Genomic DNA, 17,066 nt, shown 5'->3' on the forward strand with positions numbered 1-17,066 from the left:
CCAATGCTGCAAAAAGATAATGGCTTTAAATAAGCAATTGACTGGGTTAGTTGGGAAAATGTGTTCAATAGTGAACTTGTTCCTAGTAGTCTAGAGCACCCAACAAATCGCAGCCCAGCCCACCATGAAAACTCTCTTAGAATGGCCTACTAGGGAATTGATGCACTGCCTCAAATCACCAAAGGAGGAGGGGTTCCAATTAACCCCAAGCCAAAGTCTAATGCAACTCCACATGAATTTAGCCAAAGAGCACTGGAAAAAGATATGCTCAGTATTCTCAAGGGCACCGCAAAGCTGACAGGAGTCCGAGCCCGGACCATTCCTCTTCTTAATCTGGTCAGCCGCTGGAAGTTTGCGACGGTGAGCTTGCCAAAGGAAGATCTTGATCTTGGGAGGGATGCGGGCAGACCAAATGTACTTAAACTTTTCCGTGCGGGTACCAGCGATAAGTTTCAAATACGCCGACTTTACCGAAAAACACCCCGAAGAGGAGTGAGGCCAAACCACGGAGTCCTCTTCCTCCGAGAGCAGGGGGAAGCAGGCAATAAGTCGATGCCATTCTTCCAACTCTACTGGGGAAAGAGAGCACCGGAAATCAAGAACCCAGCCCTGAGCCGAGAGCTCAAAGATAGAGATCTCGGGGTCAGCACAAAACGAGAACAGAGTCGGGTGGGCCACCGCCGGCGTGGTGTCCCCAACCCACCAGTCTAACCAAAAACGCGTGGACTTACCGTTACGGACAACGAACTTCACAAGGGACTGGAAAGCCAGCCTGATGCTAACCAGCTGGCGCCAGAATTGAGAACCACCACAGGCAGTAACGAACATAGGGCTGGAAGAAGGAAAATATTTCGCTTTTAGGATATTAAGCCAAGCGGGACGGTCGTCGAGGAACATAATCTTCCACCACCATTTTAGCAACAGGCATTTATTCATGATTCTGGTGTTAATGATGCCAAGACCCCCATGCTCTTGGGTCTACAAATGAGATCCCACTTTACCATCCTATATTTGCGTTTATTATCGGAGGAATTCCAGAAGAAAGCACCCCTGTGCTTATCGAAGCCCGAATGCGTCCCTTCGGACAGCAGATAGAATCCCGTAAGGAACATCGGGAGCGAGGAAAGGCAGGAATTGGTGAGGGCAACCTTGCCCGCCTGGGAATTGTACCGGCCTCGCCACAACAGAACTCTATTTCCAACTTTAGTCACAACCGGGGCAAAATCTTTAGCCAACAACTTAATAGGGGAAATAAGAAGGCCCAAATATTTAAGAGGGAAAGACCCGAGAGAGCAATTCAGAAGGTGTGCCACCCGCTGCGCCTCCTCATCAGATACCCCAGTCACAATAGCCTCGCTCTTAGAGAAGTTGATTTTAAGGCCCGACAAAGCTTCAAAGCATAGAAGAATAAATTTCAGATTTGTGATGGAATGATCATTAAGCTCCACCAAAATGATGGTGTCGTCCGCACGGCGAACGGGGCGGCCGCCCCGGGCCGCCGAAAGTCTGGGGCCCCCTCCCAGGTATACGTACGTTAATACGTACAGGTCTTCGAGGGGGCAAATCAATCAGCGCCTGGCTCTTTTGTTTTTTATTTTGATCAAATCTCGGCGCCTCGCTCAGCTTCTGCGTGCTAGCTAGCATAGAAAAGTAAACAGATTTGGTGGGCCTGGCCCATATTCGCACGTACATGGTCACGTGGAGACCGGAGAGAAAAGGAATCGTTCCATTGATTTTCTGTAACTTTGGATTGGATCGGCTGTTCCCTGCCTTCTCTCCTCTTCCGCTGTACGTGTTCGTCTAATCTCATTGACTCTGGCACTGCGTCTCTGCCTCCTCACGAACGACGCCAGGACTGCGGCAGGTACATCTGGTTGCGCCCTCTTCCTCTCTTCCCTCGCATGATCTTCGTCCTATTTCTTTCTTTTCTCATCCTGATTCCCAATTTCTCGATCGATTGACAGATTGACAGATTAACACGACATTGTTTTTAGGGCGCTCAAATCATTGCGTCCACTTTGCCAGATTAGATTATATAGAGAAGGTATTATTCCATGCCCTAGCAAATTCTCATTATATTAGATGGTCTTCTGCACTTAATCTAATGTTTTAATTAGTTTTGCGGTAATTTTAAAAACTAATTGTTCTTTTCAATTTCAGCAGGGTCATGTCGAGTTCAGGTAGAAAGTATACATCCAGAAGTCATAAAAGGAAAAAAGAAGGAGGTAGATTAAGAGAAAGAAGCATTGAGCGGATCTCTTTTTAAATATTATAAGAGCGATACAAGCATGCCAAAAAATCCAGACGAGTTGGTGATAGTTCTTGCGGGTGACCAAACTAATGGCAATCAAGAAGATGATGGTCATACTCCTATAGAAGGCAATGTTGACGTCAACATGGATGATAGCAATGTGAGTGATCATGAGCCCATATTTAATTCATATGCGGTAGAATCTACTAGTGTTGATGAGGAACAAGTTAGTGTGGATATTTATGACCCAAGCAATTGGGGTAATCTTGATAACAAAGCGAGGGACATATTAGTGGAAAAGGGGCCTAAAATGGAAGAAGAAAACAATAAATATCCTTTGGATGAAAATTCAAGACATTTTTCGTATAGCCATTATTACTCCAGAAAGATGAGCAATGGAGAGGTGCGTGATAGGAAATGGTTATTTTTTCAAAACACACAAAGAAAGTGTTTCGTTTTCGCTGTAAGCTTTTCAATTCTGATAAATGCAAGAGTGCAATGGGGAATGATGGTTTTTGTGATTGGAGGCATATTAATGAAAGACTGAAAGAGCACGAAGCTAGTGATTTTGCATCTCAGAATGTTAGGAGAAATATTTGAAGCTATATGTAATACATTATGTGATATGCACAATCATTTTGGATGCACTTTCTTTGATACAAATTATATGTACATACGATGATTATTAATAGGCATTTATACTAAGGGCCCCAAAGGGCCCCAGATTGTCGTTTCACCCCGGGCCCCCAAAATCTTAGGACCGGCCCTGCGTCCGCATATTGTAAGTGAGAAATGCCATTAGGAATGAGATGAGAACTAACAGGCGAAATATGTCCAGCAGCCGCTGCACGAGCCAGAATGCGGGAGAGAGCATCAGCCACAAAGTTGAAAAGTAGGGGAGACGCCGGATCCCCTTGTCTCAAACCCCTACCATTCGCAAAGAAATTACTGGTCTGCCCGTTAACAGCCACCACCGTATGACCCCCAGAGACAAGTTGCATCAGACGGTGGACCACCGAGCCATCGAATCCCTTGGCCAACAACACTTGGCAAAGGAAGCTCCAACTCACCGAATCGTAAGCCTTTTCAAAATCGAGCTTGAGAACCAGAGCCTTGGTGTTCTTGCTGCGAAGGTCATGGATAATTTCGTGGAGGCAAAGCACCCCATCCAGGATGTATCTTCCCTTAATGAACGCGGATTGGAAAGGGCTAATGACCCGATGAGCGATCGGGGACAGTTTAATAGCCAAACCCTTGGCTGGGATCTTAGCAAAGTTGTTAATGAGAGCAATAGGCCTAAATTGGGAGATTAGGTCAGCGCCTTTGACTTTAGGAATGAGGGTAAGAACTGTGTAGTTCAGTCTCGAGATGTCTACAGTCCCCAACCAAAAGCCTTGAGTAATAGCCAAGATTAGGCCTTTTAATTGAGGCCAGAATTGTCGGAAAAAAGGAATGGAAAAGCCGTCAGGGCCTGACGCTGCATTATAATTGGCAGAACGAATCGTCTCGAAAATTTCCTCCTCCGAAGGGGGAATTAGAAGGCTTTCATTGTCAGCGCTCGAAAGTTGATCACGCGGGGACCAGAAGGACGCAACCAACTTAAAGCCTAGCTTGGGTTTAGCCGCTAGAAGGTTAGAGAAGAAGGAGACCACATGCCGCATAATCACCGGTGGGTCAGAGGTCCTGACACCATCAATAATAAGGCTATCAATAAAGCACCTTCGCCGTCTACCATTAGCAATAGCAAAGAAATATGCCATGGGCAAATCCCCCTTGAGGGTCCAATTGATAGTACCACGTTGTTTCCAGTAAATTTCCTCCTGCCTATGAATGGCCAACAACGCCTCTTCTAAACCATATCGGGATTGCCATTCATCCGGGGACAACCCAACTGAATCCGCGCATTCGTCTAGAACGCCTATCTAAGCCACCAGCCTTGCTTTGTCACGCCTTGACTCAGCAAAATGGTTTTTGGACCAACCTCTAAGGAATTTACGCAGAAAATAAGAGCATTGGTGCCAGTCATCCATCGGGCCAAAAGACCGACGGTTCGAAGAAAGGAAGGACAAATTTTTTGAGCCACCAAACCATTGAAACCCTCGACCTGAAGCCAGGAAGCATCAAAATGAAACCTCGAGACACCCATAGTGCGTGATCCATCATCTAGAATCAGGGGTGTGTGGTCAGAACCAACAGAGGCAAGGGCCTTAAGACTAGCATGAGGGAAAAGAGGGTCCCATATCGGACAAACAAAAACTCTGTCAAGAACTAAGCGGATGGGGGGGGGTGATGATTAGACCACGTGTACTGGGCTCCGACCCTAGGTATCTCACGAATAGCCATATCCCTAATGAAGCCATTGAACGCATCAGCCAAGGGCCACGAGAAGTTAGGAGAGCTCTTGTCGGAGGGAAATCGAAGCAAATTAAAATCACCCCCAATCAACAAAGGAAGCTGGCAAGATTCAATCTTAATACTAAGCTCATCCAAAAACCATAAGACATAGCATGGTCAGCCGGACCATAAACCACCAAGATTTCCACCAAGGAGTTGAGAGAACGAATGGAGACCACCGTGCTAGCCCAAAAAATGCCATGGTCGAAAGCCACGAAATCAAAAGTATCTTTTTTGGATCCAAGTAAAAAACCGCCCGAGTGACCAGCCGAGGCCACAAAATTCCAACGGAATCTATCTATCCCAGCAATAGCCGATAATTCACTAGCAGAAAAGGAAGATTGAAAAGTCTCGACAAGGCCAATAAAATCTACATTCTCAGATCGAACTAGGTCCTTAAGTTGGTCTCTACGCCCCCTAGCACAGAAACCTCTAATGTTCCAGAAAAATGCCTTCATTTATACGACAAGTTTTTGATACGGAGACTCAACCTGCTCGGGGCAACGCAAGATTTTGATTGTTTCCCTACCCCGCGTTTAGAGATCATCGAGGGAGCATGACTCTTGTCATATCCCCCCTCGTCCCCACTGGCCACCACCAGTGGGGCGCCCGAGCCCTCCCTAGCCTCCTTGACTTTCACAATATCCGCCTGAGCGATTTAATTCGCCCTAATGATACCAAGAACAGACGAAGGAGAACCCAAACTAGAATCTAAACAGATACCCACATCATTTAAAACATTAAGAAAGTGATCATCAGATTGAGAAGGGAGAACTAAACAAACAGGAGAGGGAATCGTGGAGGGGGGAGGGGAAGGGAGGAAAGGACGAACCTGCAGGGGGCAGATCCCGAGCCGCCGCACGCCGAGCAGCCCGATCGACCACCCGCTCACCACTGTTGGAGACACGGCCACTTTTGCGAGCCGTGGACGCAGGCGAACGCACAGGAATAGGGTGCACACGACTAGGAGAGGCTGCAGCAGAAGACGGACCCGAGGCCATAGCCAAGTCAGCCTCCAGCCGGCGGTAGAGCCCAGCCGCAGGCAAGACATCGAGGGAGCCATGAATGCACAGGGGGTCGATGCACCAAACCCGGAGCCGGGCCGGCCCCAGGATTGCCAAAGATTCTTGCTCAACTTCAATGGGTTTGCCAATAAGTACTCCGAAAGCCATCAGGAAAGCCATGGTGCGCATGGTCGGAGGGACATCTTCTACCAGCACCCACACATCAGACAAGGAAGAGATAGTCATGGATCCATTAGAGGCAGCTTTAACCGAGACCACGAGTTGATTCAGAGGCAGAGTGAAGCCAGAGCAAGAATGTCAGGACCCCGACTCAATGCCACATCGATCTAGCATGTAACACCTCATATCACTTTGCGGCCTCACGCACGGTGTTCCCACGGGTGTCGCCTTACCTTTGCCCAGAACCGTTTGCGTCTTTTGACACACGTATATGATAGTGTCGCTAGCATCCATATGATAAGAAGCCCGGGCTGACATGGCTAGTCGTAAACCCAAAGTGGCACAAACCTACAGGGACAGGCATCCATGACCCAACATCGAACGTGTCGGTCAGCAGCGAGTGAATCCAGGCTGTAGCACTGGGCTAGCAGGACTCCGGTGAACCGAGCTGTAGCGGGCTAATAGGACTCCGATATTCATCGCGTGACATTTCCCCGAAGGGACAGACACAGAAACGAAGAAGGACACATGCCGACCAGCCTAAGTGTTCCGGAGCAGTAGCAAGCTACCATGGCTCCGTGGAAACACTAGGAGACATTTCCCGGTAAGAGAGGCTAGTAAAGGTAAACAACTAGATAGTCAGATCCCACACATACCAAGCATTTCAATAACATACACACAATATGCTCGATATGTGCAAATACAACATGGCATCACAAACATGACTCTACAACTCAAGTATTTATTCATTAGGCTCCGAGGAGCGAGATATTACAAACATGGGTCTCATGACCCAACAATCAGAGCATACAAGTCAAAGCACAAACGGAAGCTATCATGTCTGAGTACAGACAACTATAAATGAAAAAGGCTGAGAAGCCTAACTATCTACCAGATCCTGCCGAGGGCACATGATCGTAGCTGAGGTAACAAGCTAAACGTCGAAGTCCACGCGGAACTACTAGTGAGACCGAAGTCTCTCTGCAAAAGCATAAAATAGGCAAACGTGAGTACAAATGTACCCAGCAAGACTTACATCAGAACTAACTACATATGCATCATTATCAACAAAGGGGATGGTGGGGTTTAACTGCAGCAAGCCAGCTTTGATGCGGTGGCTATCCTGAACTACGACTGCAAGTAACTCTTTTGAGGTGGCGCACACGAGTCCACATATTCACCATATCAATACACCACTATGGATCCGCTCCCGTCTCCCTACGAGAACGCCATCCATAGCACTCACGCTTATCTTGCGCATTTTAAAGTATCCACTTTCACTTGTCTATGAACTGATATAAGCAACCCAGAAGTCCTTTTCCGCGGACACGGCTATTCGAATAGATAATGTTAACCCTGCAGGGGTGTACTTCTTCATACATGTTTCCACCACTTAGCGTCTGCACACGACATGTGCTCGGCAAACTTCAAGCGAAAGCCGACGTGGGTGTAGACCACGACCTACCTAAACACTCAAGTCTCTAGTCCAGGTTTATCGCCTATTCGGGTTCCATCCATGAGGAGATCCGGCCGGAGTTTCGCTCACAGCCCCAAACGATGTGAACAGGGTTCTCGAGACACCAAACGGGCGCCAGGTACACCGTGCCACGTGCCTACCGCATCACAGCCCACCCCTCCGGTCAGCGCTGCCCACGGCCTCCAGCCTACTACAAACACCAGAAACTACTTGCAACTCCTGGACAGAGGACAAGGGTGAATAAGAAGTCGAGCGGGGTCATATTTCAGGGCCCAATGTATGGTAGTAGCTGAATCATGGATCACAAACATAGAGCTCAGTTCCTGAGGACGGCTTCAATGAGACAACCCACCATGTACTCCTACATGGCCTCTCACCGCTACCTTTACCAAATCGTATTCACACACTTAGCTCACACACAATAGGACATGTTCATACACCTCCGATTCATCCCCGATGAATCAGACCTAACTCAACTCTAAGCAGTAGCAGGCATGACAAACAAGCATGAATGAGTAGGCACAACAGGGCTCAAACAACTCCTACTCATGCTAGTGGGTTTCATCTATTTACTGTGGCAATGACAGGTCATGCAGAGGATAAAGGGGTTCAGCTACCGCAGCAAGTAACAGTTGAATCGTTGTTGTCCTAATGCAGTAAAAGAGAGCAGGAGCGAGAGAGTAGGATTGTATCGGAATGAACAAGGGGGTTTTGCTTGCCTGGCACTTCTGAAGATAGCATTGAGTCTTCATCAGTGTCAACGATCACATCATCGGTATCACGTCTATCGAGAGGGGACAAATACCGGCAACACAAAAGGGAACACAATCAATGCAATGCACAATATGATGCATGATCATGACATGGCAAAATGAATGTGTTTTGGGCTAATGCATCTAGCAACAAGTTAGATGGGGTTGGTTTGAATACAAGATTCAAATTCAAATTCCATATGTGATTATTTAAATGCCCTTTATTTGTTTTGTCCAAAACAGAGGACAAACATTGTTCAAACATGCATGAAAATGGTATAGATGGATTCCTTGAATTTTTCTGATAATTTTTCATATATAAATTATTTGATTTGGAGTTACGGTTGAATTTCTATGAATTTTTGAAGTTTTAAATCATTTTCTGAATTTCCTGAATAATATTAAATCCAGAAAACCTATTACTGCGTCGGCATGACTTCACAGTGACGTCAGCAAGTCAACGGCGTTGTCCAGGTCAAATCTGACCTGTGGGACCCGCATGTCAGTGACTTAGTTGGTTAACCGGGTTGATTAGGGTTAAACTAATACTAACGAAAATGTCAGTGGGGCTGGGCCCACATGTCAGTGGCTTAAATAATTAACTAAATTAATTAGTGTTAACTAATCTAACACCTAAACTAATTAACAGGGGCTGGCCCCACCTGTCATCGACCCAGGGGGGGGGGGTTCCGCCGTGGTCAAGTGGGTCAACCCCACCGGCGACATGACGCCGGCGAGGCCAGATGCGGCGGCGGGCTTCGGAAATCGCCCTCAGGGCATCATTTCGAGCGCGGTTAGTTGCATTCAAACGCACGCAGTGGCACGCGTCGAACGGTGGTGGTGGCCGGACCTATGGTGGCCAGAGCCGACGACGGCGAGCTCCAAGGCGGCGGCCGGAGTTCGGGTGTGCTTGGAATCGGCGTTGTGGTGCACGGTGAGACGAACGGGTGGGCTAGATCGGCTCCTGGGAGCAGCGTGAGCGCGATGACATGCTCAGGGGCAAGCTGGGCTTGCTCAAGCCATGGTGACGACTTCGCCGGCGGCGAGCACAACTCGGCTATGTGCATCTGTGGCTAGGGCGCGAAATCGACGCGGGAAGAAGAGGGGAATCTACCGGAGGCTCACAGGGGTTGCGACGGTGGCCTCGGGGAGCTCGGGGAGGCGTTAGGGAGGGCACACGGTCGCCGGCGATCTCGGCGGCCGAAGCTTGAAGAAGAGGTCGGGGAAGCCGCTGTAGGGCGCGTCCGCTCGTGTGGCTTGGCGGGGACGGTGTAGAGGTCAGCGGCGGAGCTTCTGGAACTGGCGAAAGGGTGAGGGAGGGCTGGTGGCTGCGGCTATGGCGAACGGCGGCGACGGCGACTCTCGGGTGAGCTCGGGGAAGGGAGTCAGGGGAGGGAGAGAGGGTGCAGCGAGTGAGGGAGAGGTGAGAGGGGGTCGGAGAGGCGCGTGGCGTCACCGGGGCGTCGAGGAGGAAGCAAGAGGTGGCCAGGGGAAGCAGGAGGTGGCCGAGGCCTCTCGGGCGCGCGCCACGCCTCGGTCCTTCTGGCGAGGAGGAAGACGACAGGGGGAGTGGAGATGGGCTGGGCCGTGCTGGGCCAGGTAAGTGGGCGCCAGGTAAGTTAGGTAGGTGGCCTGGTGGCCTTCTCTCCCTTTCTTTTATTTCCTCTTTTCTATTTCTATTTTCTGTAGTTTGTTTTGATTTAGTTTTAGACACTAAATCATTTTTTATAAATCCTGAGAATAATTGTGGACATTAACTGAATTATTACAGAGGCCCTCAACTATTTTCAGAATTGTTGGAGCATTTAAAAATATTAACAATATTTAAATGCCCCAATTCAAATACAATATGGTTTAATCAAAAATCCAAAAATGTCTTGGAAAAATATCCATCATCTCTGGATATGGTTTTCACCCTTTTCCAGTAATCATGAACATTTTTGCAAACCAATTTGGGTTCTTTGAAAATATTTTGAAGTTGAACCTATTTGCAATGCTTTGGTGCTAGGGCTTGGTCATCCCCATTTCAAATTTCATAAAATTTAAACATGTTGCATGGATGCTAAAGCAAAAACAAACAAGGGCTGATCTGGGGCTGTGACAGCTCACCCCCACTAAACAAAAATCTCGTCCCGAGATTCAAGCGTAAGGTAAGGTGAAGGGGGAACGCAAACTAGTACAATCTTCACGATCCAGGTTGCACTTCAATTGAACGTTGATTCGTTCACCATCATTGTCTCGAAGTCTTGCCTTGAGAACTCCAACTAACATGACAACGAGAGGAAAGGAAAACCCCTAAAAGAATCGTTCTTCTCGAAGGTCGAACAACTCAGGATTAACTCACGGAATGAGACATAGCAACATCTCTCGAGCTGAGAGATGAAGCATACATCCATAGGAATGGAGTGAAGCAGATGACAAAGGTTCACTAGGTAGACAACAATTCCAAACTTAAGAATGTGGTGATCGGTTGTCAACGTAGCGAGGAGTTGAGTTGCCATGATACCACAACGAAACATCCTGGAGGAGGGTGATTTGTAGATTATTACCTTAAGTGGCAAAAAGAATTACCTTTGATTCAGAGATCATTAAGACTCTCTATATCGGCCTAAGGCAAATCACAGCAATCGATTGGCGGGGGTCGGTAGAATGTCATACCCAAACTTGGATGATGTGGATTACCTTGTTGAAGACAACGTAATGGATGAATTTGCTTATCACCGGAAATGGAAGAGACCCATGGTGGAACGGCACATTGGCGGTGCAAGCTGGGAAGAAAATGCAAATGCTGGGAATGATTCTGGTAACTAGGGAAGAACCCAACAATAGAGAGTGAATTCACTGTTAGAAAAGTTATAGCATAACCGAGGGAACTGAGAGCAACCCCAGTTAGTGCCGGTGATATCACCTAGCGCTTGAGCGTGCTCTCAAGAACTTGAGCATTTCCATATTCATCAAGGTTTTACCAACATCCGTGTCAAGGATCATGGCAACACAACGTACTACCATGATGAACAGCGATGGATGATGCAGATACAAAGGAGGATAACCTCCTTGGATTTCACCTTAGCGAGGCCAAAAGATCGAAATCCGGATGATCGACCGAGAGACATTTAGCACTCCGCTTCTAATGTTCTCCTTGATGTGCTAGCGTAATCCATTTATTGAAATGGTTTGGTAACCAGACCATCAAGTAAAAAGGTCGGACTTCGGGAGCACAAAAATCCATAAGGAACAACTAGGAAGTAGATCCTACGAAATCCTTATGGGGAGGTGGCCAACTTCTTCAATCAAGATACTATAATAATAGGTCTTCCAGTTGGGTGTGTTGGCCATGACATCCACTTTACCGGTTATCGAGGGACCAGTATTATAGTTCTTGGGAAATGTTCCAACCATCATATCTGCCTGAGATTCAGATCTGGGTGGTGTCAGGATATTCCAGACTCATCGAGTCTAGGAAGAAAAATGAAAGTTTGCAACACAAATCAACGAGATGACATTGCAAGATTCTCGGGAAATGAATTACGATAGCAAGCTCCAAAACATGAGTTGGTTCTGCTACAACATGTGAACACGCTGTCCTAGACAAACATTATCACATGATAGTCTTACAATAAAACACTACCGAGTTCAGGTGGGGAACCATAATCGAGGATATTGAAGTCTTGTGCATGACCTAGGATTAGCACATCGACTCCTTTTCCTGAACAAATCAGTCAGTGGCTTGGTGTGCTAGGGACACATATAGATTGAAGGTTGCAAGTCTTCAAACCACAGAATACTTCGCAGGTGTGCATGACTGATTTGGAATGATTCCAAAGAAAGCAACATTGACTTTCTCGAATCCACGACGGCAACTTGCATCTAATGCACATGAACTGGAGGAAGTCACTTCTTACATCCGAACATATGCTTCATGAGCTAGCATGAAGAAATGCTTTCAAAAGTTTCCAACACTAGCTTAATGTTCAGCAAAATTATGGAGAAGACAAGGATGTTGTCGATGGGCTCAACAACAATTCATCCAGATTTCCTTTTAAAAGGAATTCCATAGTTAAGTGAACACGGTGATAGCATTGGTCAGACCCAAGAATATAACGGTGTATGCTCGAGGAAAACCACGAGTAAGGCAACATTACGAACATCGTTGGTTCTGACTTGATTTGAGGATAGCCCACACTCAAATCAAAGATGGGGTAAGATAATAGGTCCAACAATTGGTCACAAGGATCAATCGATGAAGATATCGTCTTTCTCCAACACACATACAAGATATCCCTTAAGATGAACTAATTCGGACAAGCTTCCATCTTCCAACTCTCCAAGTTGATGCATAGCTTAACCAACTAGCTCAGGGGTATCCAACATGGATTCTTGGAGAAAGGGTGGTTAACAGGATAAACCAACTTGATCACGAGCTCAACATAACAGTCAGGTGACAACCTGGTGATACTTTCGAGAAGATATTTGGAAAATCACGAACCACCGATATGTTACTAAGCTCGAGAACAATCTCGCTTTTGAGGGCAAGACGATATGATCAAATGAGAGAGGATTTGACAAAATCCTAACTCATCAATCAAAGAGTGCACCAGGAAATAAGGACTAGGTAGCACAATCTATCTTAGAATGGTGATTCAATAACCAACATGCTAAGAATGAGAATATTGTCCATTTACTACCAAGCAACTAGTTGCTAGGGGTACTGATTTCACACATCATAGTTCACCCGTCGGCATTCCGGTTGCAACAACACGGTAGCCGAGAAATGAATAATGATGGCGAGAAGTATCACTACCGAGAGTTCATAGGAGGGTGTGCAATTCCTATAACAATCCCGATATAAAAGATGGTAATACTCCAAGGTAGAACAGAGCAAAAGCTGGATTAGCAATTTGTTCTGCGGAGCACAACTTCTTTGACCCAATCCTAGATATGGATGAGGTACTGGAGTTCATTTCTCCTAGTCATCCTGAATAGAATGGCTTGACGGACCACAAGAGTAATAGGTATCGATGAACGACTGCACACATACTCTTGACTATCAATTGATAGACGAGGTCAGAAGACAACTAAAGCGGGACAACTCAAGGAACATACGATTTTCTGAGTTGTGGATGCATGGTTTAGCATGTCGAACGAAGTTCAACATATTTCTTCCGGATAACCCATGCAGAAAGGTAGAACTGGCAGAGCCACAATATATAATGGAGAACTCATCAAGAATAATCCTGTTGTGATCATTCAGTTCAACGAGGAACTTCTTCCATAAGTAGTTCATGGTATTTGGAAGAAGAAGATACCACGGACTTCAAGGACTATCGCAAAGGTTACTAATAACCTAAGGGAGCTAGAAATTACTATCAACATGAAGTAAGTAGGGTGAATCTCGGGTTCAAAACCCAGGAATAGAATACCTACTACTAAGTAGCACCACGGGATGCTTTCGAGAATGATGGCCAGAATCTTCACACTGGGAACACAAAACATTGCTAGATTACTAGGTGACTCCCTAAAACACCTAGGGTCATAATAATAGCTCCAACATATATGTCAAGGCAATAAAGTACCTCAACTCACTGATTTGTGTGATTAATCTGACCAAAAGCACATTGGAAACAGAGGGAAGGGATTTGCAAATGCATCCGACTATTTTAGAAACCTGGGATGACTCGGACAGCATAACGGCTGTAAATGCTCAAAAAGATTTGAGACAATCACAAAAATGGTGGCATAACCACTCGGAAGCACAATATCAAGGTTTCGAAATCAACAGTTAACATACAGAAGTAGTAGGAACTGGACTGAGGCTTAAGTCCAACAATTCTATAGGTCTACGGATTAGTAACACGTGATCCTGATAGAAAGAAGACAAAGCCTAGTTCCTTAACCCCGCAGGAAAGATAAGATGACTCAGATCAGAAGGCATGAGATATAAGGAGTAAAAAGAGCCTCACGTTCCCATCCCACAATCAATTTCCTTATATAACTAAAGAATTTCTAGACTCAACTTCTACCAGTTTGGCTTGGTAATCCTACAGGCAGTCAAGCTCTGATACCAACGCTGTCAGGACCCCGACTCAATGCCACATCGATCTAGCATGTAACACCTCATATCACTTTGCGGCCTCACGCACGGTGTTCCCACGGGTGTCGCCTTACCTTTGCCCGGAACCGTTTGCGTCTTTTGACACACGTATATGATAGTGTCGCTGGCATCCATATGATAAGGAGCCCGGGCTGACATGGCTAGTCGTAAACCCAAAGTGGCACAAACCTACAGGGACAGGCATCCATGACCAAACATCGAACGTGTCGGTCAGCAGCGAGTGAATCCAGGCTGTAGCACTGGGCTAGCAGGACTCCGGTGAACCGAGCTGTAGCGGGCTAACAGGACTCCGGTATTCATCGCGTGACATTTCCCCGAAGGGACAGACACAGGAACGAAGAAGGACACATGCCGGCCAGCCTAAGTGTTCCGGAGCAGTAGAAAGCTACCATGGCTCGGTGGAAACACTAGGAGACATTTCCCGGTAAGAGAGGCTACTAAAGGTAAACAACTAGATAGTCAGATCCCACACATACCAAGCATTTCAATAACATACACACAATATGCTCGATATGTGCAAATACAACATGGCATCACAACATGATTCTACAACTCAAGTATTTATTCATTAGGCTCCGAGGAGCGAGATATTACAAACATGGGTCTCATGACCCAACAATCAGAGCATACAAGTCAAAGCACAAACGGAAGCTATCATGTCTGAGTACAGACAACTATAAATGAAAAAGGCTGAGAAGCCTGACTATCTACCAGATCCTGTCGAGGGCACAAGATCGTAGCTGAGGTAACAAGCTAAACGTCGAAGTCCACGCGGAACTACTAGTGAGACCGAAGTCTCTCTGCAAAAGCATAAAATAGGCAAACGTGAGTACAAATGTACCCAGCAAGACTTACATCAGAACTAACTACATATGCATCATTATCAACAAAGGGGATGGTGGGGTTTAACTGCAGCAAGCCAGCTTTGATGCGGTGGCTATCCTGAACTACCCCTGCAAGTAACTCTTTTGAGGTGGCGCACACGAGTCCACATATTCACCATATCAATACACCACTATGCATCCGCTCCCGTCTCCCTACGAGAACGCCATCCATAGCACTCACGCTTATCTTGCGCATTTTAAAGTATCCACTTTCACTTGTCTATGAACTGATATAAGCAACCCAGAAGTCCTTTTCCGCGGACACGGCTATTCGAATAGATAATGTTAACCCTGCAGGGGTGTACTTCTTCATACATGTTTCCACCACTTAGCGTCTGCACACGACATGTGCTCGGCAGACTTCAAGCAAAAGCCGACGTGGGTGTAGACCACGACCTACCTAAACACTCAGTCTCTAGTCCAGGTTTATCGCCTATTCGGGTTCCATCCATGAGGAGATCCGGCCGGAGTTTCGCTCACAGCCCCAAACGATGTGAACAGGGTTCCCGAGACACCAAACGGGCGCCCGGTACACCGTGCCACGTGCCTACCGCATCACAGCCCACCCCTCCGGTCAGCGCTGCCCACGGCCTCCAGCCTACTACAAACACCAGAAACTACTTGCAACTCCTGGACAGAGGACAAGGGTGAATAAGAAGTCGAGCGGGGTCATATTTCAGGGCCCAATGTATGGTAGTAGCTGAATCATGGATCACAAACACAGAGCTCAGTTCCTGAGGACGGCTTCAATGAGACAACCCACCATGTACTCCTACATGGCCTCTCACCGCTACCTTTACCAAATCGTATTCACACACTTAGCTCACACACAATAGGACATGTTCATACACCTCTGATTCATCCCTGATGAATTAGACCTGACTCAACTCTAAGCAGTAGCAGGCATGACAAACAAGCATGAATGAGTAGGCACAACAGGGCTCAAACAACTCCTACTCATGCTAGTGGGTTTCATCTATTTACTGTGGCAATGACAGGTCATGCAGAGGATAAAGGGGTTCAGCTACCGCAGCAAGTAACAGTTGAATCGTTGTTGTCCTAATGCAGTAAAAAAGAGCAGGAGCGAGAGAGTAGGATTGTATCGGAATGAACAAGGGGGTTTTGCTTGCCTGGCACTTCTGAAGATAGCATTGAGTCTTCATCAGTGTCAACGATCACATCATCGGTATCACGTCTATCGAGAGGGGACAAATACCGACAACACAAAAGGGAACACAATCAATGCAATGCACAATATGATGCATGATCATGACATGGCAAAATGAATGTGTTTTGGGCTAATGCATCTAGCAACAAGTTAGATGTGGTTGGTTCGAATACAAGATTCAAATTCAAACTCCATATGTGATTATTTAAATGCCCTTTATTTGTTTTGTCCAAAACAGAGGACAAACATTGTTCAAACATGCATGAAAATGGTACAGATGGATTCCTTGAATTTTTCTGATAATTTTTCATATATAAATTATTTGATTTGGAGTTACGGTTGAATTTCTATGAATTTTTGAAGTTTTAAATCATTTTCTGAATTTCCTGAATAATATTAAATTCAGAAAACCTATTACTGCATCAGCATGACTTCACAGTGACGTCAGCAAGTCAACGGCGTTGTCCAGGTCAAATCTGACCTGTGGGACCCGCGTGTCAGTGACTCAGTTGGTTAACCGGGTTGATTAGGGTTAAACTAATACTAACGAAAATGTCAGCGGGGCTGGGCCCACATGTCAGTGGCTTAAATAATTAACTAAATTAATTAGTGTTAACTAATCTAACACCTAAACTAATTAACAGGGGCTGGCCCCACCTGTCATCGACCCAGGGGGGGTTCCGCCGTGGTCAAGTGGGTCAACCCCACCGGCGACATGACGCCGGCGAGGCCAGATGCGGCGGCGGGCTTCGGAAATCGCCCTTAGGGCATCATTTCGAGCGCGGTTAGTTGCATTCAAACGCACGCAGTGGCACGCGTCGAACGGTGGTGGTGGCCGGACCTA

This window comes from Triticum aestivum, chromosome 7B (assembly GCF_018294505.1).
Source record: "Triticum aestivum cultivar Chinese Spring chromosome 7B, IWGSC CS RefSeq v2.1, whole genome shotgun sequence".
In the NCBI taxonomy this organism is placed as follows: Eukaryota; Viridiplantae; Streptophyta; class Magnoliopsida; order Poales; family Poaceae; genus Triticum; species Triticum aestivum.